Source organism: Trichosurus vulpecula, chromosome 1 (assembly GCF_011100635.1).
Source record: "Trichosurus vulpecula isolate mTriVul1 chromosome 1, mTriVul1.pri, whole genome shotgun sequence".
Classification (NCBI taxonomy): domain Eukaryota; kingdom Metazoa; phylum Chordata; class Mammalia; order Diprotodontia; family Phalangeridae; genus Trichosurus; species Trichosurus vulpecula.
In genome coordinates this window covers 314,890,331-314,914,175 of record NC_050573.1, presented here as the reverse complement: position 1 = coordinate 314,914,175, position 23,845 = coordinate 314,890,331, and positions in this window count along the sequence as shown.

The window sequence follows — 23,845 nt, the reverse complement described above, 5'->3', positions numbered from 1 at the left end:
CATTTTGGGGTCTTGAGCGCCCCTCAATGCCAAAGCTTATCAGACGGAATTCAGGTTTTTTCAAAGAATATGAAAGAGAAATACAAACTCTGGCAGCTCCTACTCTTCTGGAAAGCCTTCAGTTATTCACTTTCTCCTCTCTTTGATGACCAGGTGCACTAAGCATAAACAGTACTTGTCAGTAGGCTGACCACTATGTGATGAATTCTTAGGCAACAACTACCTATGAAGGGCAGCTAGGTGGCATAGTAGATAGAATACTGGGCCTGGAGTCATGAAGACTGATCTTCCTGAGTTAAAATCTGGTCTCAGACACTAGCTGTGTGATCCTGGGCATCACTTAAACCTCTTTGCCTCAAATTCCCCACCTGTAAAATATGCTGGAGAAGGAAATGGCAATCTGCTCTAAGATCTTTGAGAAGAAAACTCCAGATGGAGTCAGAAAGACTTGGACATAATTGAAAATAACTGAAAAATAACAAGTGATGTATGAACTAAAGAAAAGTTCCAAAAAGTCTCACAGCTTTCTTTTTTTTAATTTATTTATTTAATTTATTTAATATATTTAGTTTTCAGCATTGATTTTCACAAGAGTTTGAATTACAAATTTTCTCCCCATTTCTACCCTCCCCCCTACTCCAAGATGGAGTACAGTCTGGTTGTCCCGTTCCCAAGTCAACCCTCCCTTCTGCCACCCCACTTCCCTCCCATCCCCTTTTCCCTTCCTTTCTGGTAGAGCAAGATAAATTTCTACATCCCATTGCCTGTGTATCATATTTCCTAGTTGCATTCAAAAACTTTCTTTTGTTTTTGAATATCTGTTTTTAAAACTTTGAGTTCCAAATCCTCTCCCCTCTCCCCTCCTCACCCAGCCTCCCTAAGAAGGCAAGCAATTCAGTAGAGGCCACATGCGCATCATTATGTAAAATCCTTCCACAATACTCATGTTGTAAAAGACTAACTATATTTTGCTCCATCCTAACCTAGCCCCTTTTATTGAATTTTCTCCCTTGACCCTGTCCCTTTTCTAAAGTGTTTGTTTTTGATTACCTCCTCCCCCTATCTACCCGCCCTTCTATCATCCCCCTTTTTTTATCTTCTTCCTCCTTCTTTCCTTTGGGGTAAGATACCCAATTGAGAGTGTATGGTATTCCCTCCTCAGGTCAAATCCAACGAGAGCAAGATTCACTCATTCCCCCTCGCCTGCCCCCTCTTCCCTTCCTACAGAATTGCTTTTTCTTACCACTTTTATGCGAGATAATTTACCCCATTCTATCTCTCCCTTTCTCCCTCTCTCAATATATTCCTCTCTCATCCCTTAATTTGATTTTTTTAGATATCATCCCTTCACATTCAACTCAACCTGTGCCCTCTGCCTATATATATATATATATGTATATATATATATATATATATATATATACACACACACACATACATATATACATACATACATACACACATACACACATATATATATATATATATATATATATATATATATATATATATATATATATACATGCACACACACACACACACACACACATACCCTAACACTGAGGTCTCATGAATCATACACATCATCTTTCCCTGTAGGAAGGTAAACAAAACAGTTCAACTTTAGTAAGTCCCTTGTGATTTCTCTTTCTTGTTTACTTTCTCATGCTTCTCTTGATTCTTGTGTTTGAAAGCTAAATTTTCTTGTCAGCTATGGTCTTTTCACTGAGACAGCTTGAAAGTCCTCTATTTCATTCAAAATCCATATTTTGCCTTGGAGCATTAGACTCACTTTTGCTGGGTAGGTGATTCTTCATTTTAATCCTAGCTCCATTGACCTCTAGAATATCGTATTCCAAGCCATTTGATCCCTTAAGGTAGAAGCTACTAGATCTTGTGTTATTCTGATTATGTTTCCACAATACTCAAATTGTTTCTTTCTGGCTCCTCGCAGTATTTTCTCCTTGGTCTGGGAGCTCTGGAATTTTGCAACAATATTCCTAGGAGTTTTCTTTTTGGGATCTTTTTGAGGAGGCGATCTATGGATTCTTTCAATTTCTATTTTACCCTCTGGCTCTAGAATATCAGTGCAGTTCTCCTTGATAATTTCTTGAAGGATGATATCTAGGCTCTTTTTTTGATCATGGCTTTCAGATAGTCCAATAATTTTTAAATTCTCTCTCCTGGATCTATTTTCCAGGTCAGTGGTTTTTCCAAGGAGATATTTCACAATGTCTTCCACTTCTTCATTACTTTGCTTCTGTTTTATAATATCTTGACTTCTCTTAAAGTAACTATCTTCCACTTGCTCCAATCTAATTTTTAAGGTAGTATTTCCTTCAGTGGTCTTTTAGACCTCCTTTTCCATTTGGCTAATTCTGCCTTTCAAGTAATTCTTCTCCTCATTGGTTTTTTGGAGCTCTTTTGCCATTTGAGTTCTATTTTTTAAGGTGTTGTTTTCTTCAGTATTTTTTTCAGTATTTTTGGGGTCTTCTTTAGCAAGTCATTGACTTGTTTTTCATGGTTTTCTCACAACACTCTCATTTCTCTTCCCAATTTTTCCTCTACTTCTCTTACTTGCTTTTCCAAATCCTTTTTGAGCTCTTCCATGGCCTGAGAACAGTTTGTTTTTTTCTTGGAGGCTTTTGATGCAGGCTCTTGGACTTTGTTGACTTCTTCTGGCTGTATGTTTTGGTCTTCTTTGTAACCAAAGAAAGCTTCCAAAGTCTGAGACTGAATCTGAGTGCTTTTATGCTGCCTGGCCATGTTCCCAGCCAACTTGACCTTTCAGTTTTTTGTCAGGGTATGACTGCTTGTAAAGAGTACTTTGTTCGAAGCTTGAGGGGATGTCCTGTTGTTTTCAGAGCTGTTTCTATACAGCTGGCTCTGCCACATCAGCACTCCTCCTCCCCCAAGAACCACCAACCTAGACTGCGACTCAGATCTTCCACAGGCTCTGCACTTCTGCTTTGATCCGCCACTTAATTCCTCCTACCAGGTGGGCCTGGGGCCAGAAGCAACTGCAGCTGTAGTTCTGTAGCTGTACCACCCCCGCTGACCCTGGGGCAGTGGCAAAACCTCAAACTCCTTTCACTCTGCCCCCCACAGCTTTTCCCACTAACCTTCTCTGTTGTGTTTGGTGTTTGTGGGTTGAGAAGTCTGGTAACTGCCCTAGCTCACTGATTCAGAATGCTAGGGTCTGCCCCTCCTGGTTCCTAGTCTGGTTGGTCCTGCTGCCTCCCACCCTGGGCTCCATTCCCCTCAGCTCCCAGCTGTATGCGAGATACACCTCACCCAGCGACCATCCAGGCTGCCTTGGGCTGGAGCCCTGCTTCCCTCTGCTGTTTTGTGGGTTCTGCAGTTCTAGAATTTGAGCCATTTTTATAGGTTTTTGGAGGGGCCTGGCAGGGAGGTCAGGCAAGTTCCTGCTTTCCAGTCACCATCTTGGCTCTACCCATGTTTCTCTGCTTTCTTTAGCATTCTTCCCTTCCATAGTGATTTTAGAAGAGAAATAGCAAAGGGAAAAGCACATGCTAAGAACTGTGCTGTTTGCAGATCATCTATAAACATTTTCTTAACAGCTGGCACTCTAAATGTAAGGTCCTTAACACAAATAACCAGAGATCCACGATCATATTCATCTTGATGCATCTTTGATGCAATACATGAAACTAAAGGACTGTATGAAGTTCAAGTAGCACTTAAAAGACAGTGTGACTCAGGGTCTCCCAGGAGAGGCAAATAAAGGACTTGGTAATTGTTCTTATTTTTGTTCTTGTTGTTGTTCCCTAAGTGACCAAAGGCAACAGAAAACATTTCATGAACACTTGGCTATCTCAGTTTTTGAACTTTATGCACTAAAAATATATTGAAGAGGAGGAAGGGATGGAAGACAAATTCAATAAAGAACTCAACAAGACTTTCCAGAGTAAATCAACAGGTATTTTGATATTTCATGATTTCAAAACAAAATTAGCATAGATAGAACAGCAAAAAGTAAAAAAATAAAATAAAATAAAAGGAGGAAAGCAGGGCTGAAGATTAAGAATTGAAAGTGAGAAGGCTTGAAGACTATGCAGGTGTCACTCATACCTCTCTTTCAAGAATACTTTCTTCTATAAGAGAATCAGAAGGTTTTTGTTTGTATGATAAAGGGAGTATAGTCCCTAATAGAAATGTAACAACTGGTCACTGATGTAGGAGTCAAGTCTGAATCAATCCTCACTATATATTTAAACTATTGACTTAGAGCAAAGATCAAAACCATCAAATCTCAAAGAAGGTGATATAAAAACAATTAAAATAGAATAAGTTTGACCTATTCAAATATAGTAATGATATTGAAAAATGGAAATTGGAATAAGGAAGAGACATTGATTTTGGTTATGACAATTTCTCATAGCAGTTGAACCATTATAAACAAATCTCCACAAGGTGGATAGAAACCATTTCAGCAGCTAATAATCAATATCCAGAAAAAGTGGAGAGAGATAGTGAACATCAACACCACTTTATATTATAAACTAATTGAGAAGAGTTACTTAAAAAGACAGTCCACAGTTATGAGTAATATCTCCTTAATCAGTGAGTACTGGAGGCAATATTACACACCAGAATGACCCTGGATTTATAGTCCAAGAAAGTGAGTTCAAATTCCATTTCTACCACTTATTACCTTTTTGCCATTGGACAAGTCACACCCACTCTGCACCTTTTCTCGTTAATAAAATGAAGGTGGTAGTAATGGTAGAAGGGGCAATTTTAGCAAAACTTCAAATTCTAAATCCTTGATTCTCTGAATTTTTAAAGAGCATGGTATGAGATCAAGTTCAATCAGATTATCCATGAGCATTTAAAGATTCAATTTAAAGGAACATTGAAAAGATTAAAAAGGAAAAGCTCCCTTAACATTCCTGTAAGTTTTTTTCTTTAACAAAGACAATGGAGTCACCTCATTTGTACTTTAAAGATCTTAACCCTCAGTGTCGTAGATGTGATTATAACTAACAATTACAAAGTACATTAAGCCCTGCAATAATTCTTTGAGGTTGGTAATACTTGTATTATTATCTTTGTTTTTCAGATGAAGGAAATTAGGCTCAGAGAGTTTATGAATTCCCATAATCACAGAAGTAGTAAATATCAGAAGCACAATTTGAACTCTGTTTTCCTGCCTTCAGTCTTGCACTCTATCCATTACCCCTTGATGTAATACATTGTAGAAAGGAAATATGATCAAAGAAAACAAAGTTGGAAAGAACAACCAGAGCAGCACAAGTGAAAACAAATATGTCCTGATAGTCAGACAGCCTTAAGTGCCTCAAGAGATTCATTTTGAAGACATTAATAAGGGAAAATAGTTAAAATTGGGACACTTTCCTCAGCCTCTGGGCTCATTGGTCCTGTTCTCTTCTTGGTATATCATTTTCTACTGGAAAATCTGGTCCATGAAAAGATGGCATTGACAGAAAGGAGGGATGTAGGGGAGGATGGGGACTAGAAAAATCCCTTCCCACCCCTCTGATGCCTTCTGAATGAAGTGTAAGGGAAAAAGATAAAGAGTGATTCCGTCTCGAAAGCCAAGTTGCCTCTTTGTACCTGACTCTCCTCCGAACTGTCAGAGATGATTGTGTTCTCAGAATTTTCTGATACATTTTAAGACTACTGATAGTACTGCTGACCTTTTAGCCAACCACTTTCTAGTTACCCTCTAAATCCATCAATTTCAATAGAGGAACTTCTTCACACCTCGTAAAGTAAAACAAAAGTAAGCACTTCTTATAATTTATTTACAATAGCACATCAAAGTGTGAAAGGAGTGAACTCCCTCAGTTTTGCACCCATTATAATCTTCAGATAAATCACTTTTTCAGAGCCACTCAAGATTTCATTCACCTTATAAACTGTGAAGGCAACCACTCAGAGACTGAAAGTGTCAAAACCTTAACACTTCATCATCTCTGCTATTTGCCCTTTACATCTTGTATTTTTTTTCTTCAATTTGGTTGAGGGGATTCAATGGATCAAGGGTGTCCTGATCATAAGCCTCCCTTTCCCCCCACCACACTCACATTACATGTTTGACTGAAGTGTCATTTTGCTTTAGAATTTGGTTTATAAATTCTTCCTAATTTGGGAAGATAGGAAGCAATAATGGGATTGGGACTTGATAGTGGAGTTTTCTGCTAAGAAAGCATTTTTTAAGAGGACAAAGAATTTAAATGTGAGTGGTAGGATTTGAGCCCAATTTCTTTGGATCCAAATTCAGTGTCCATTACAATATACCAAACTACCTCAAGAGGAACAATCATTGAGATTAAATTGATAATGAGTTGGGTCCAGAATTGAATGTAAGATGGATTCTTGGATCACAGATAAATTCACAGGGTTCCTGAACACACACACACACACACACACACACACACACACACACACACAGAAAGAGAAAGAGAGAAGATTAAAGGTAGCCTGACCCTGAGAACTTGTGTAATATTTTCAGTTCTCTACTTCAAGCTGTTTACTGAATCAACAATCCCTCTTTACAAATGTCTCCCCTATATTTTCTTAAATTTTCTAACACTGTTATCTCTGAAGAATTAAAACTGCAGGCGACAAGGAAAGAAATGAAAAGATGGGTGGTATGTATAATTAAATAGCACTTGAAAAATTACCAAAGATACCTTCATGGAGAAATAAGTAAAAAAAAAAATCATAAAGAATTTGTGTAGTAGGAAAGATCGTGGCAAAACCCTACAGGATAGTAAGAGATTAAAAAAAAAACAGCCTCGAAGAATGTGTGTGGCAAGGTGAGGGGTTGAGATTCATGAAATATCAGAAGGTCCCGTGAATGATTTTCAGCTCATTGGATGTAAATTCTAGACAACGGCACATATTCCCAAGTGTAACTGGTCTAGATCAAAATGTAATAGGAAAATATTTAACAAAACAAATTAAAATAAAACATAGATAACATTACATTTTCAAACTAAGTCAATATGTAGCCCAAAGGGACCTTTATGTATGAATTAGTGTCTGTCCTCTCTTTCTGAGGTTGAAACCTCTACTCTAGAGAACTTACAAGATCTGAAGGGGAATTTCACAGAATCACATTGATTTTCATATGTGCTGGGGGAAGAGTGGAATAAAGAAGGGAGTATACATGTATTAAGTTCCTAATATGTGTTAGATACTATGCTAGGTGCTTCCTAATATTATCTCATTTTATTCTCAAAACAGCCCTGTGAGGAATGTGCTATTATTGTCACCATTTTACATTTGAGGAAACACAGGGAGAAACTAGTTTAGTGACTTGTCCAGAGTCACAGAGCTCAGAAGTGTTTGAGGTCACATTTGAATTAGAGTGGTCCTGACTTCAGACTCAGAGCCCTTTCCATGACACCAATTGACACAATGAGATCAGAATACACTGAAGTAGTATGGGTTTAAGTGAAATGATCTTTTCTTTTGGAAAATCTTCCAAAGTTAATTTACTTATTCCTTAATTTAGAGCCATGGTGTTTCCCTTTTTCTAAGGATACACACACGCACACACACACACAATTTCTGTCTGACTGTGCTGCTTGTCAAATCTTTCAACATTGTCTGACAATGGTTCCTCTAATGAAAGTGAAGCAGAAAGTTGGAGCAATGCTTTGGATAACAGCCCCCAATTCTGACAAATTCAACAGTGTGAAAATTTTAATGAAAGTATATTTGTGTTTGTATCCGTGAATATGTTTGTCTTTGTTTTCTTTGTTAATTGACATTGGTCTTTGACTTTTCAGTTCCTTCTCAGAGATACTCCAACACAAGTTAATAATAGTTCTTTAATTACTTCAAACCAAAAACTTCCTTTTACACCATTACTGTTGTAATATATGACTAAGTAATACACAGCTTAGATATGTAGGCAGATAGCAAATATATAAAACCAAAATTCATTCCTCAATAGATAAATACTTAAAGGATATAAAAATGATTTTCCAAGAAAAATTATAAGCAATTGACTATCAAAAGCTTATGAATTATGAATGTTCCACTCACTAATAAGAGAAATGAAAATCAAAATAATTTCTAAGTTTTCACCTCACACTCATCAAATTGGCCTACGTTAAAAAAAAACTAGAAATTGTCAATGTTGGGGAATTGCAGAAACAAAAATGCATTAATGCACTATCAGAGTACCTATAAATTAGTAGAAACTTTTGAGAAATTATTTTGGAATTATAGAAAAAAAATGTACTAAAATATCCATTCCCTTTTGCCTAGAGATGCTATTCCTAAGCATATGCAAACAGGAAGGAAGGAAGGAAGGAAGGAAGCAAGGAAGGAAGGAAGGAAGGAAGGAAGGAAGGAAGGAAAAGAGGGAGGAAGGGAGATTGGAAGGAAGGAAAGAATAAAGATTTCCAGAATCTGATACCTCCTAAGTATCCCCTGCTCTTAAAGTCTTTTCCTTCCTCTGATTGGATAAGGTAGAGCATATACATGGAGAGCTCCTCCTAAATCTTCCATTTAATGAGAGAGCCTGGGGCAGTTATCTCATAATTTCCCAACTGGCTATTCTTGATCTCAGCATGGTCTCTAGAAACTCATCATCCTGGAAATGATGGCAACTGGGGCAGCTATTTGGTGCAGTTGATAGAGCGCCAGGTCTGGATTTAGAAAGACCTAAGTTCAAATCCAACCTTACATATTTTCTAGCTATGAGATGCTTGGCAAGTCACTTAGCATCTGTCTGCCTCAGTTTCCTCAACCAAAAAATTGGAATTATTATAGTGTCTACCTCGCAGTGTGGTTGTGAGGATTAAATGAAATAATATTTGTAAAGCTCTTTCCACAAAGTCTGGGATACAGTAGGCACTTAATACTTAATTAATTAGCTTATTAAATACACTTGATAAATACTTATTCCTTCTGTTCTCTTATTTCAAAAGGTCATATCAACTGGAAATTCCCACGTACTCAGTACCCCCAGCTCACAGAGCCCCTCTCTTCCTCCCTCTGAATGGCATGGGTGGATGATTTAGAACATTTAGTATATTTAGAACCACCCCCCCCCCAAATCCTCCGTTTAAGGAGGAAGCACAAGGACAACTATCTCAACATTCCCTATCTGGCTACAAGATTTCATCTTGCCCTAAAGCACATGGATATGGTCAGTAAGCAAGAGTGAAGACTAAAGGATGACACTTAGGTTGCAAATCTGGTTACCTGGGAAATTAAGAGTACCCTCCACAGTAATAGGTAAGTTAGGAAGAAAAGAAGATTGGGTAGAGAATCGAGTTCTAGACGTGTTTTAGACATGAGTCATTGTTTTCTCTCTAGTCTTTTTGAATTTTCAGAACAGTTCCTGGGTGAGGTTTTCTTCCATCTGTTCAAGGATATAAATTTTCCTTGAGAATATTTCTCTCTGGCTATTCCATTTTGAATCTTTTATTTTACTTCTTCAGGGTGTTCCTATAATGCTTGCAATCAGGACACATTTTTTTTCCTCTAAGGCTTTACTTGAACGTATTTTTTTGGTTATTGAACTCTTTTAAGGTTACCCTAAAATCAAGATAATTTGCCATGGTATTCAGAGTTTTCATTTCAACAGGTTTATTATATAGACCAGGGGTGGGGAACCTGATGCCTCAAGGCCACATGTGGCCCTCTAGGTCCTCAAGTGCAGACCTTTGATTGAATCCAAACTTCACAGAACAAATCCCCTTAATAAAAGGATTTGTTCTGTAAAACAAATTGGACTCAGTCAAAAGGCTGCACCCAAGGACCTAGGAGGACACATGTAGCTTCAAGGCCATGGGTTTCCCACCCCTGAGACTGTGGGGCCTATGCTTGGCCAAGGCTCTAAAACTGAATTAATAGTTTGTGCAAAGTGTGAGTGGTATTTAGTAAACTGAACCAGACTAGGTGCCTCCTTCAAGTGATTCTAGGGGTGTTTCAGCACCAAGCTCTACGTTGATTTCTTCATTACTGATGCTAGACTGAGAGTGTACTCCTGCTCAAGGCTCCGAACAAGAGGCTGGAGATACCTGACATTGGTCTTTTTCTAGAACCATTTTCATATGCCCTGATTTTCACCTAATTATTGTTTGTAAAAATCAGTGCATCCACAGGATTCTAGGAATCCTTCTGTGAATTCGTGTACTGGGTAGAGGAACGAAAAGGTCTGCTTTTTAAAAAAAATCATTATTTATTTATTTAATACTTTTAGTTTTCAGAATTAATTTTCACAAGGTTTGAATTACAAATTTTCTCCCCGTTTCTACCCTTCCCCCACTCTATGATGGCATATATTCTAATTGCCCCTTTCCCCAGTCAAACTTACCTTCTGTCACCCCCCTCCCCACTATTCCCTTTTCCCTTAATTTCTTGTGGGTCAAGATAAATTTCTATGCCCCATTGCCTGTGTATCTTATTTCCTAGTTGCAGGCAAAAACTTTTTTTTGAACATCTGCTTTTAAAACTTTGAGTTCCAAATTCTCTCCCCTCTTCCCTCCACACCCACCCTCCCTAAGAAGGCAAGCTATGCAACATAAGCCACATTATGCAAAAGCCTTCCACAATACTCATTTTGTGAAAGACTAACTATATTTTGCTCCTTCCTACCCTATCCCCCTTTATCCAATTTTCTCTCTTGACCCTGTCCCTTTTCAAAAATGTTTGCTTTTGATTACCTCCTCCCCCATCTGCCCTCCCTTCTATTGCCCCTATTTTTATCTCCTTCCTCCTTCTTTCCTGTGGGGTTAGATACCCAACTGAGTGGGTATGGTATTCCCTCCTCTGGTGAAATCTGATGAGAGGAAGATTCACTCATTCCCCCTCACCTGCCCCCTCTTCCCTCCCTAGAGAACTGCTTTTTCTTGCCACTTTTATGCGAGATAATTTACCCCATTCTATCTCTCCCTTTCTCCCTCTTTCAGTATATTCCTCTCTCATCCCTTAATTTGATTTTATTTTTTAGATATCATCCCTTCATATTCAACTCACCCTGTGCCCCTCTGTCTGTCTGTCTGTCTGTCTGTCTCTCTCTCTCTCTCTCTCTCTCTCTCTCTCTCTCTGTATATGTATATATATATATATATATATATATATATTCCCATCAGCTACCCTAATACCGAGAAAGGTCTCCTGAGTTACATACATCAGCTTTCCATATAGGAATGTCAACAAAACAGTAAGTCCCCTGTGATTTCTCTTTCCTGATTATGTTTTCATGCTTCTCTTGATTCTTGTGTTTGAAAGTCAAATTTTCTATTCGGCTCTGGTCTTTTCACTGAGAAAGCTTGAAAGACCTCTATTTTACTGTAAATCCATATTTTGCCTTGTAGCATTAGACTCACTTTTGCTGGGTAGGTGATTCTTGGTTTTAATCCTAGCTCCATTGACCTCTGGAATATCATATTCCAAGCCCTTTGTTCCCATAATGTAGAAGCTAGTAGATCTTGTATTATTATGTTTGTGTTTCCACAATACTCAAATTGTTTCTTTCTGGCTCCTTGCAGTATTTTTTCCTTGATCTGGGAGCTCTGGAATTTGGCAACAATGTTCCTAGTAGTGTTCCTTTTGGGATCTTTTTCAGGAGGCAATCTGTGGATTCTTCCAATTTCGATTTTACCCTCTGGCTCTAGAATATCAGGGAAGTTGTCCTTGATAATTTCTTGAAAGATGATATCTAGGCTCTTTTTTTTGATCATGCCTTTCAGGTAGTCCAATAATTTTTAAATTATCTCTCCTGGATCTATTTTCCAGCTCAGTGGTTTTTCCAATGAGATATTTCACATTGTCTTCCATTTTTCATTCCTTTGGTTCTGTTTTATAATATCTTGATTTCTCACAAAGTCACTAGCTTCCACTTGCTCCAATCTAATTTTTAAGGTAGTATTTTCTTCAGTGGACTTTTGGATCTCCTTTTCCATTTGGCTAATTCTGCCTTTCAAGACATTCTTCTCCTCATTGCCTTTTTGGAGCTCTTTTGCCATTTGAGTTAGTCTATTTTTAAGGTGTTATTTTCTTCAGTATTTTTGGGGTCTCCTTTAGCAAGTCATCAACTTGATTTCATTATTTTCTTGCATCACTCTCATTTCTCTTCCCAATTTTTCCTCTACTTCTCTAACTTGCTTTTCCAAATCCTTTTTGAGCTCTTTCATGTCCTCGGACCAGTTCATGTTTTTCTTGGAGGCTTTTGATGTAGGCGCTTTGAATTTGTTGAGTTCTTGTGGCTGTATGTTTTGGTCTTCTTTGTCACCAAAAAAAGATTCCAAAGTCTGAGTCTGAATCTGAGTCCGTTTTCACTGCCTGGCCATGTTCCCAGCCAACTACTTGACCCTTAAGTTTTTCGTCAGGGTATGACTGCTTGTAGAGTATAGAGTACTATGTCCCAAACTTGAGAGGTTGTGCTGTTGTTTTCAGAGCTATTTCCACACAGCAAGCTCTGCCACAACAGTGCTTCTCCTACCCCAAGAACCACCAACCTGGACTGCGACTCAGATCTTAAGCAGGCTCTGCACTCCTGCTGTGATCTGCCACTTAATTCCTCCCACCAGGTTTGCCTGGGGCTGGGAACAACTGCAGCTGTAGTTCTGTCCTCAGAGCTGCACCACCTCTGCTGCCCCTGGGGTAGTGGCCGAACCATGAACTCCTTTCACTCTGTGCCCCCCACAGCTTTTCCCACTAACCTTCTCTGTTGTCTTTGGCTTTTGTGGGTTGAGATGCCTGGTAACTGCCACAGCTCACTTATTCAGGGAGCTAGGGCCTGTTCTGCCCGGCTCCAGGTCTGGTTCATCCAGGTGCAGCCCACCCTGGGTTCTGCTCCCCTTTACTCCCAGCTCCGTGGAATAGACCTTACCCATCCACCATCCAGGCTGTCCTGGGCTGGAGCCCTGCTTCGTTCCGCTACTCCGTGGGTCCTGCAATCCTAGAATTTGTTCAGAGCCATTTTTATCGGTGTTTAGAGGTACCTGACAGGGAGCTCGCACAAGTCCCTACTTTTCAGCTGTCATATTGGCTCTGCCCCCTGAAAAGGTATTCTCATTTCTTTTTTGCCTAGTACATTTCTAATTGTCACATTTGTATGTGAGAGGGATCTAACCTCCTCTAAGTCCTGGAGCACTGTCATCTTTCCATAAGCCACATGGCTACTTAGACATTTATTAAGGGTATCATTCTAGAAGTCTTTTTCTAGTACCTGTTTTTTTTTCCTAATTTAGAAATCAGTACTATATTTGTGTAATATAAAGAATTTAGTATAGTATCATCTTCCCTAATTAAGATGGTTTTATAGCATTGTTATTATTTATTAGTTGAATGTTTAAGCATATTATTTCATGAGTCATTAGGGTCATTTTTTTATTGTGGCAAATTGTTAATTACATATTTAATATCATTTTTCCTCTTTAAAAATTTAAAATTCATATTGTCAATTTTATGTGTTGTCAATTCAGGAATTTTTAATCATTGTAGATACTCATCTACTTTTTTATTGTGCCTTTTGGGATATTAATTATATGAAATGCCATATATATTTTTTAATTTCTTCATTAAAGTTAATTTCCTGTTACTCTTAATTTTGGTAGTTTGATTTTCCTTTCACTTTCTGGTTAAAGATTTGTAAAAAATATTATTTTGTTAAAATCTCATTTCCAATTATTCAAGTACTTATTCACTTTTAATTTTATTAGTTTTTTCTTTGATCTTTTCTGATTCCTTCTTTTTATGCTTATTTTAGCACATTAATGAGTTGATTTTAAATTGGTTTTAAATTTTAACAACAAACTCGGTTTCTTAATTTTCCCCATTTGTTGTTAGTGAACACATTTCTATGTACTAAATTTTCATCCATTAGAACTGCTTTACTTGAATCTTATAAATTACATTGTATTGTCGTAAACTTCGATATAATTTTTAAAATTTATTTTGGGTCTTTTTATGTGTTTTGGGTCCAGCCTTCCTTATGAAAGTTATTTATACTTTGCAGTTAGTCTAACATCTATTTATCAAACATCTGTAACTAATTGCCTATCAATTAATATTTTCAATTTCAGTTTCTTTACATTTACAGATAAGCTCTATATATTCTAGGTTGTGGTCACTTTTTTTGTGTCCAAGTGCATTTGAGATAAAAATTAGTTGGGTGACAAAACCATTCCATTCTCCATAAATCTCTTTAATCTCCCCCTCCCCCAGTATTGCTTTCAATCATATAATCTCCTTCTAGTATATACCTGGTTGTTTGAACATATACTAATATTTTGGTTTTGGAATACCCTGCTATTAGTGTTCTTATAGTGTTTTTTTCTTTTTAGTTTTAAATTTAAACTTTGCCTTAAAAATTAAGAAGTCATTAAACTATTAACATGGTATATATTTAATAATGATAATTGTTCCTATTCCACTTCCCGCCACCCCCCCCCCCAAAAAAAACACTTTTTATTCTCTCCTGACCTCCTTGAAACAATTTCAGATCTTGACGACTGATTGTTCTATTAATCCCATGTAAATTCCTATGGAACCTTATTTATCAATTTAATGATTCAGTGTTTTCTATAATGATTACTATTGACTGGCACATCAAATTATCCCACTTTTCCTACTTTCCATAGGCGTTATATGGAGATTTATTCCTCATACTATTTCAGTCATTTTCTCCATTACAGTGTTAAAATAGTTGAAAATATTTTGTGAGAAAATTAAACATATTTAAAACCTTGAATATTTGTCCTAGTTCTGCCTGGTCAAAGATTCTTTGGATGAAGTATAATTTATTCTTTGTTGATCAACCCTTGAAGTTTGAAAACAACATGTCAAACTGAATCAAATTTTACGTTTCACTTGGAAAATAGCTTTTGAATTATATAAATTAGAGTCTTATAAGGCTTGGGAAAGTTTATTGAGTAACCATTCTTTTTATTCCCACTATTTTTTCAAATAAAATGATTCTTAAATTATCTCTCCAAACTCTATATTCTAATTCTACCATCATTACTTGGAAAAATTGCTATCTTTTTTTTTTAATTGGAATTTTCCTTTGTTCTAATTTTGCTACATTCGTGCAATTTCTACCAACTGGCTCTCTACCTGAAAATTTTATTTCCTATTGATTTCATTGCTTTATTCATTTTTAATCAATATATCCTTGCTGCTGACTGAAGGAAAAAAATTCTTTTTTTCTGTTTTGGCTGATAATAGACCTTTCATTATAGAAATCATATCCTACTTTGTTTCCTTCAAAGCATTTATTATTCAATTTAATTCGTCCTGTGTGAAAATTAGATTTATTTCTGAAGTTGTTATGGAAATTATTATTATTTTTTCTTCTCTTCAAAATCTTCTAATCCATATAATTTGTTCATTGTTTTGGAGCCCTTCCCTCTCCCCTCCCCCTCTACAAACCTTACATTTTCTTGCCTTTTTCCTTTCTTTATCTTTTCAGACTTTTTTATGTTCTCTCCAGCTTTTCTTTTTACCTTATTTGTTTTTTACTTTGTTTATTTTCATTTTTTCATGCAGATGGTATAAAGGTGTTGTACTCTTCACAACCTCTCACCCAAGCATTTTTTAGTTTCCATTATTTATAGCAAACAACAGCAAGAATTACCTCTATAACTTTTGTCTCTAGTCTTTCCTTTGGCATTCTCATTTGCCTGTAAAAATTAATAGCCTCTCATTGGCATTTTGGTCCATCAACCCGTGGTATACCCAAGCTTTTTTGTTGTCATTTCTTCTCCTGCTTATAGTCTTCACAAGCTGTTGAAATTTGTTATGTCCCCTGCCACCTGTATGAGTTGAAGAAACAGAATCTTTGGCTTCATAGATTCCTCATCTTTCCCGTACATTTTTACTCATTCCCTAAATTAAGTGTGGTCATTAAGCCACCCAACATTTTTAATAGGTAGTTCAGCCCATTGGACAAACAAGTATACTGAAACACATACACACACACACACACACACAATTTTAAATGACTTCACAAAGATGTACAGCTAACTTTCAGAAGAATGAAAAATAAAACTTGTGACTTGAATTGGAAGACTTTCTCCTGTATTAAGCAGCTCAAACTTAAATTCCATGTTTTTATTATATTTTCATTATGATTTTCATATGATACTATTGTTCTATATACCAGATACAGTTCCCCCCACTCAGCACAGCTTATTGTTTTATTATATTTTGCATTGTATGAATCAAATTTGACATAGTAGTTCCAAAACTTTGTTTCAAAGAAATTTAGTCTATCTGCTTACGAAAAGGTAAGCAGATGAAGAATATTTGTCAACAATATTTCAACATGCAACTGAATGAAATTTATTCAGTGATATGTGCATCTGTGAAAGAAAGAACATTCAGATAATGCACTGGGTCCAGAGAGGAAAAGAAGGAGGAAAGAAGATTTAGTGGTTTCAAGAAATTGCAAAGAACGTTTAGTGACCCTAGGTTTTCCATGACATTAAAGGTTCTGTTTTTCATTTCGAACATTTTACTTATACTGGAACATAGCTGATAAATTTGGAGCATCACCTCCTAAAGATCAAAAGATGAGCATTACATAGCAAGCAATGTAAAGGCAAATGGTAGGTAGGGCAGCCTGCAACATAACCAATAAAAGGCTCTGAAGAACAGAAGCAATGCATGAAATCAGGAACTTGCAGGGTAAAAAGAAAAGATGGGACACTCCTGTGGTGAGATTGAAAGATAATGGAGAGATGACAATACTAGGAGTAAATGAGGAAGACATTCCCTGTGGTGAATTTTAGGGAAGATAGGGACAAGAGTATTTCATGATAAGCAAGAATAAATAAATTCTGATCTGCATCATTTGTGAGAACTAAACAGATCAGTTTTGGCTTTTAAGATACTGTCCTGATTGCCTATAACCTATTTATATTGTCTTAAGTTTTGTATCACTAATATATTTTCACTAGTTTCATCTAAATCTTTATTTTTCTTAATGAAGGCTTTTTCAAATCATTACATATTCAAGTTAATCAAATCACAGAAATCTGCAGAATACTATTTGGGATACTGTAAACAGTCCAAAGAAGGGAGCTTAAATTTCAAGGCTTGCAATCTATCCCTAATTAACACCACACTATTTCTCAATAGTGTTTCCCACCATTGGTTGAGGCCATGTATCAGATCATGTATCATGTATCAGATATTTTAAATGAAAATTTCATATATGATGGGAGGCTGAACTAGGTTACTTGCAAAGGCTCATTCAACTCCTTTTTAAAAAGTCTTTTAAAATTTATTATTTATTTTTTACATTTTTTTTAAATTCAGTTTAAAATTTTCTTCCTACTTCCCACACCTTCCAAACCCTTTGAGAAGGCAAGCAAAATGACATCAACAAATTATATGTTTGCAATCATGCAAAACATATAATATGGATTTGTGGTATCATAAAAAAGCAAAAAAGCAAGAAAATATTTCAATGTTCACTCAAAGTTTATCAGTTCTCTATCTGGAGATGAATAGCATTTTTTAAAATCATGAGTCATTTGGAATTGTCTCAAATAATTGTCTTAATCAGAAGAACCAAGTTTTTCTCAGTTGATCACCGTTACACTGTTGCTGTTATTGTGCCAAAAGATCTGGTTCTTCTCATTTCATGTTGCATCATTTCATATAGTTCTTGATGTATAGATATATAGATAAAGATAGATTAGCTAGATATGTATATATGTATATATAATATATGTGTATAATTTTTTTTTCTGAAACCACCTCCCTCCTCATTTCTTATGACACAGTTGTCTTCCACCACAACAATATATCACAACTTGCTTAACCAATGCCCAACTGCTAAGCATCCCCTCAGTTTCCAAATCTTTGCTATCACAAAAAGAGTTGCTATCAATAGTTTTGTTTCTTTTTTGTTGCATTTTTAATCAATAGTGATTTAGAATATTTTTATATGATTATAAGGCTTTGATTTCTTTTTCTGAAAACTGCATGTTCATATCCTTTTACCATTTATCAATTGAGGAATAGTGATAGAGGGATAGATAGATGGCTAAATAGATACACACACACACACACACACACACACACACACACACATATATATATATTACTGATATATATATATATATATATATCAAAATGTATATATGTATATCTTTCCTGTCACCTATATATTTGAAGAATGAGGTCTAAGAGAAAATTGCTATATTTTTATATCACTTCATTGTACATCATACCTTTTGGTGTAATGTAGTTTCCCCAATTGTCTTTTTTAATTGGCCTTATGTTATGTTTGCTTTTGCTTTGTCTGAGATATGATTGCTACCCCTGCCTTTTGTTTTTGCTTCAGCTGAAGCATAATAGATTTTGATCCAGTCCTTTATTTTAACTGTGTGTGTCTCTCTGTTTTGAGTGTGTTTGTTGTAAACAACATATTGTTGGATTCTAGTTTCTAATCCATTCTGTCATCTGCTCCCATATTATGGGTTAGCTTGTCCTATTCACATTCACAGTTATTATTACTCATTATTATGTATTTTCCTCCATCTGATTTTTTTCTGTTTATACTTCCTTTTCTCTCTTCCTTTATTCCATGCCTCTTTAAAAGTCTGTTTTGCTTCTGGCCACTTCATCTCTTATTTCACTTTCCCTTTTACCATCCCCTCCACATGTCTTATCTCCTTATCCTCTTATTTCTTTATGGGTTAAGGCAGATTTCTATACCAAACTTAGTGTGTGTATGTATTGTTCCCTTTTTTAACCAATAATTATGAGAGTGAGATTCAAGCATTGCCCACCATTTCCCCCTCCACTTAAGAAACTCTCCCTTACAAGCCTCTGTTATGTGAGAAAATTTTCCTCATTCTACTACTCCTTTCCCCTATCACCCACTCCATTCCTGTTCCTCATCTCCTCATTTTTTTTGAGATCCCAACATAATCAATTCATACTTGGGCCCTCTATGTAAATGCCTTCTAATGGCCTTGATAATGATAAAATCCTTAGAACTTACATTTATCATTTTCTCATCGGGGAAAGTAAACAGTTTAACTTTACTGAATCTCTTCTAATTACTCTTTCATATTTACATTTTATAATTCTCTTCAGTCTTGCGTTTGAATGTCAAATTTTAAACGAATTCTGACCTTTCTTTCCCATTAGTAATCAGTGCTATAACTTTTTATTGATTTTTCTTTTTTAAATGATATTTTATGTTTTCCTAATTACATACCAGGAAAATTTTTAGCATTCACTTTTACAAGATTCTGAGTTCCAAATTTATCGGCCTCCCCCTCCTTTCCTTTCCCTCTTCCAAAAATAATAGACAATTTGATATAGGTAATACAATCCAGTATTAATATGATCAAATATCTTCCTCAACCATTCAATAGGCCTCAGGTGGGGCTAGATGGGGAAGCTTGATTACATCTTTGTTGGTAAGTAGGCCTAAAGCCTTTACTTATTAGGTACTAAGTCCATTTGGGCATGAAGCCCTCAGGGCCCTAAGGGGAGTTGCTAATACCAGAGCCAATGGTATGTGCACTGAGTTCTAGTCAATCATGAATTCAGTCACTCAGAGACCTGAATTCTAGCCAATCATATGCCAGCTATGACTGTATATAAAGAGAGCCCAGAATTGAGAGCAGCAGAATTGAGAACTGAGAAGAAGACATTGAGGCAGCAGACAACAAGAGGGTGCTGAAGAGTAGACACTGAGAGAACCAGCATGGGCAGAGCTGCAAAAGAGAGTGCTGAGGGAAGAGTTAGGATTTGTGAGTGATTCTTTACAGGGAGGCCCTAGCAGGGGGGAAGGTTACAGGATGACTTGGTTCCTTGCCATAATACTATGTTATACTTTCCTTGTCACCACATTGAGTTGGGCTTACTGATTTTGGAATATAATTATTGCTGTATTGAATTGCAGTTATTGGTCTTGGGGTTTTATCCTCTGGAGCCTAAATAAATGTTATACTTTCTCTGCCTTCTGCCTAGAGCTTTTTTCATACTTTGTGATTCTGAACCATTCAGGCATGTTCATGGTTATCCTCGAGATCATGAATCTAGCCTTACTGATTCAGAGATATGCTACAATGTAAACCATGTTTTCATATTAGTCACAGTTGTAAAAGAAGAAAGAGATCAAAAGAAAAAAAACATGAAAAAGAATAAAGCAAGTGAAAAAAGTATGCTTCAATCTGCATTCAGAGTCCATTAGTTCTTTCTGTGGATGTGGATAGCATTTCGTTCATGAGTCCTTTGTATTTGTGTTGGATCACTGTGTTGCCAAGAAGAGCTGAATCATTCTTAGTTGATCAACACAAAATATTGCTGATACTATGTACAATGTTTCCTGGTTCTGCTCATTTCACTAAGCATCAGTTTGCATGGATCTTTCCAGGTTTTTCTAAATCTGTGCCTGTTCATCATTTCTTAGTGCACAACAGCATTCTATTACATTCATAAATCACAGCTTTTCAGCCATTTCCCAATTGATGGGCATAGCCTCAATTTCCAATATTTTGCCACCAATAAAAGGGCTGCTATAAATATTTTTGCCCATGTAGGTCCTCTTCCCTTTTTCATGATCTCTTTCTGATACAGATCTACCAGTGTTATTGCAGGATCAAAGGGTATTCACAGTTTGGTTGCCCTTGGGGCATAGTTCCAAATTGCTTTCCAGAATGGTTGGGTTGGTTTACAACTCCACCAACAGTGCATTTCTGTCCAAATTTTCCCCCATCCTCTTCAACATTTATCATTTTCCTTTTTTTCTGGCATAGTAGACACTCTGATAGGTGTGAGGTGGTACTTCAGACTTGTTTTAATTTGCATTTCTCTAATCAAAAGTGACTTAGAGCACTTCTTCATATGCTTGTAGACAGCTTTGTTTTCTTCACATGAAAACTTCCTGTTCATATCCATTTGCCATTTATCAATTGGGGAATAACATACATTTTCATATAGTCAACTCAGTTCTCTGTGTATTTGAAAAATGAGGCCTTTATCAAAGACACTTTCTGTAAAGATTGTTTCCCAGCTTTCTGCTTTCCTTCTAATTTTGCTTGCATTTTTTCATTTATAAAAAAGGCTTTTTATTCAATATCAACAAAATTTATTTCACATTTTGTTAAACTCTCTATCTCTTCTTTATTCATTAATTCTTCCCTTCTACATAGGTCTGCCAGGTAGACAATTCCTTGCTCTTCTAATTTGCTTATGGTCTTACCTTTTTTTGTCTAAATCACGTACCCATTTTGATGTTATCTTGGTGTATAGCATGAGATATTAGTCTATGTGAACATTGTGTCCTATTGTTTTGCAATTTTCCCATGAGATTTTGTATAATAATGTGTTTTTACCCCAAAAGGAAGATGTCTTTGGGTTTATTAAACACTAAGTTACTATGTTCATTGACTACTGTGTCTTGTGTAAATAATCTATGCTACTGTATTTCTTAGCCAGTACCAGATAGTTTTCATGATTACTGTTTTGCTTTGTACATAGTACATTTCATTTTGCATCAGCCTGTGCAAGTCTTCCCAGGTTTTTCTGAGAGCATCCTGCTCATCCTTTCTTATAGTTTGATAGTTTCCCACCATAATCACATGGCACAACTTGTTCAGCCCTTCCTCAATTAATGTACATCCCCTCCACTTCTAATTTTTTACCCACAGAAATGAGCTGCTATAAATATTTTGTACATATAGGTACATTCACTTTTTGTTTTTTATCTCTTTTGAGATACAGGCTTAGTACTGGTGTTTCTAGGTCAAAGGATATACTCGGTTTTATAGACCTTGGACCACAGTTCCAAATTGTTCTACAGAATGGTTGGATCAGTTCACAACTCCACCAATGGTGCATTAAAGTCTTATTTTTCCCACATCCCCTCCAACATTTATTATTTACCTTTTGTGTCCTATTAGCCAATGTAATACATATGAGATAGTACCTCAGAAGTGTTTTAATTTGCATTTCTCCTATGAATAGTGAGAGTATTTTTCATATGGGTATAGATAGCTTTGATAGCTTCATCTAAAAACCATTCATATCTTTTGACCATTTATCACTTTGGAGAATGGTTCTCATTTTTATAAATTTGACTTTTCTCTATATGTTTGAGAAATGAAGCTTTTTTTCACAGAAACTTGCCTCAATTTTTTTCAGTTATTATTGCTAATGTTATTTCTCTCCATCCTATCCTGCCACCCCTATTTATTTTATTCTTTCTCTCATTTCACCCTGTCCCTCCTCAAAAGTGTTTTGCTTCTGACTACCCCCTCCCCCAATTTGCTGTCCCTTTTGTACTCACTCTTCATCCCTTCTCTTTTCCCCTTCTTCTCCAACTTTCCTGTAGGTTTAAGATTGTGGTGCTAATCTGATTAAAGATCTTCCCCCACCCATTTAATAGGCCTCAGGTGGTGCTAGTTAAGGTAACTTGATTAGGGGAGGCTTGTTAGTAGGAAGGCCCATACTCTTATTCTAAGTAGGTGCTAAGACCCAGCCCCACAACCTTTTGCTTTATACATAAAAGGGGTATTGAGGGTAACCATTAAGCTCAGAGTGAAGAGAGCTGCAAAGAAGACAGAACTTAGAGAAGAGAGAGCTGCTAGAGATGGAGAACTGGAAGAAACAGAGAGACAGAAAGAGACCTAGAAGGGCTAAGAGATGGAGAGAGAGAGAGAGAGAGAGAGAGAGAGAGAGAGAGAGAGAGAGAGAGAGAGAGAGAGAGAGAGAGAGAGAACTTTGAGACTGAGGGAACTGCAAGGGCTCTGAGAACTGCAAGCTCTCAGAATTTTGGGAGGAGAGGATACAGACAAACAGACATCTAGGATTTGTGACCAAGTGTTTACTGGAAGGCCCTAGCAGAGTGAAAGGTTACAGGATGGCTTGGCTCCTTGCTTCAATGTTGTGTTTTAATTTCCTTACTGTTATAGTGAAGTAGACTTACTGGTTTTGGGATACAATTGATACTACATCGAATTGGAGTTACTGGTTTCAGGATTTGATATTCTGGTGTCTGAATAAATGTTGACTTCTTCTGCCTTCTCTATAAAGAGTCTCTTATATTTTGCAATTCTGAACTATACAAGCATATTCATGGTCACCATCAATATTGTGAATCTTGCCATACTGATACAAAGACAGATTTCTATACCCAATTGAGTGTGTATGCTAGTCCCTCTTTTAGCTAATTTTGATGAGTAAAGTTCACTCACTCCCCCTCACCTGTTCCCCTCTTCCCCTCCACTATAAAAGCTTTTTCTTGCCTCTTTTATGGGAGATAATTTAGCCCATTCTACCTCTCCCTTTCTCTTTCTCCCAGTACATTCCTCTCTCACCCCTTAGTTTTATATTTTTAGGTATCATACCTTTACAGTCAACTCATTCCTGTATCCTCTATCTTTCTAACTACCCTAATAATGTGAAAGATTTTATAAGTTAAAAATATCATCCTCCCACATAGGAATATTAACAGCTTAAACTTATTGAGTTCCTTATTATTTCCCTTTCCTATTTACTTTCTTATGCTTTTGTTGAGTCTTGTGTTTGAAAGTCAGATTTTCTATTCCGCTCTGGTCTTTTCATCAAGAATGCTTGATACTCCTCTATCTCATTAAATATCCATATTTCCCCTTGAAGGATTATATTCACTTTTGCTTGGTAGGTGATTCTTTGTTGTAAACCAAACTCCTTTGCCTTCTGGAATATCACATTTCAAGCCACACAATCCTTTAATGAAGAAGCTCCTAAATCTTATGTTATCCTGACTGTAGCTCACCCATACTTGAATTGTTTCTTTCTGGTTGCTTGCAGCATTTTCTCCTTGACCTGGGAACTCTGGAATTTAGCTGTAATGTTCCAGACACCTCGTATTTTG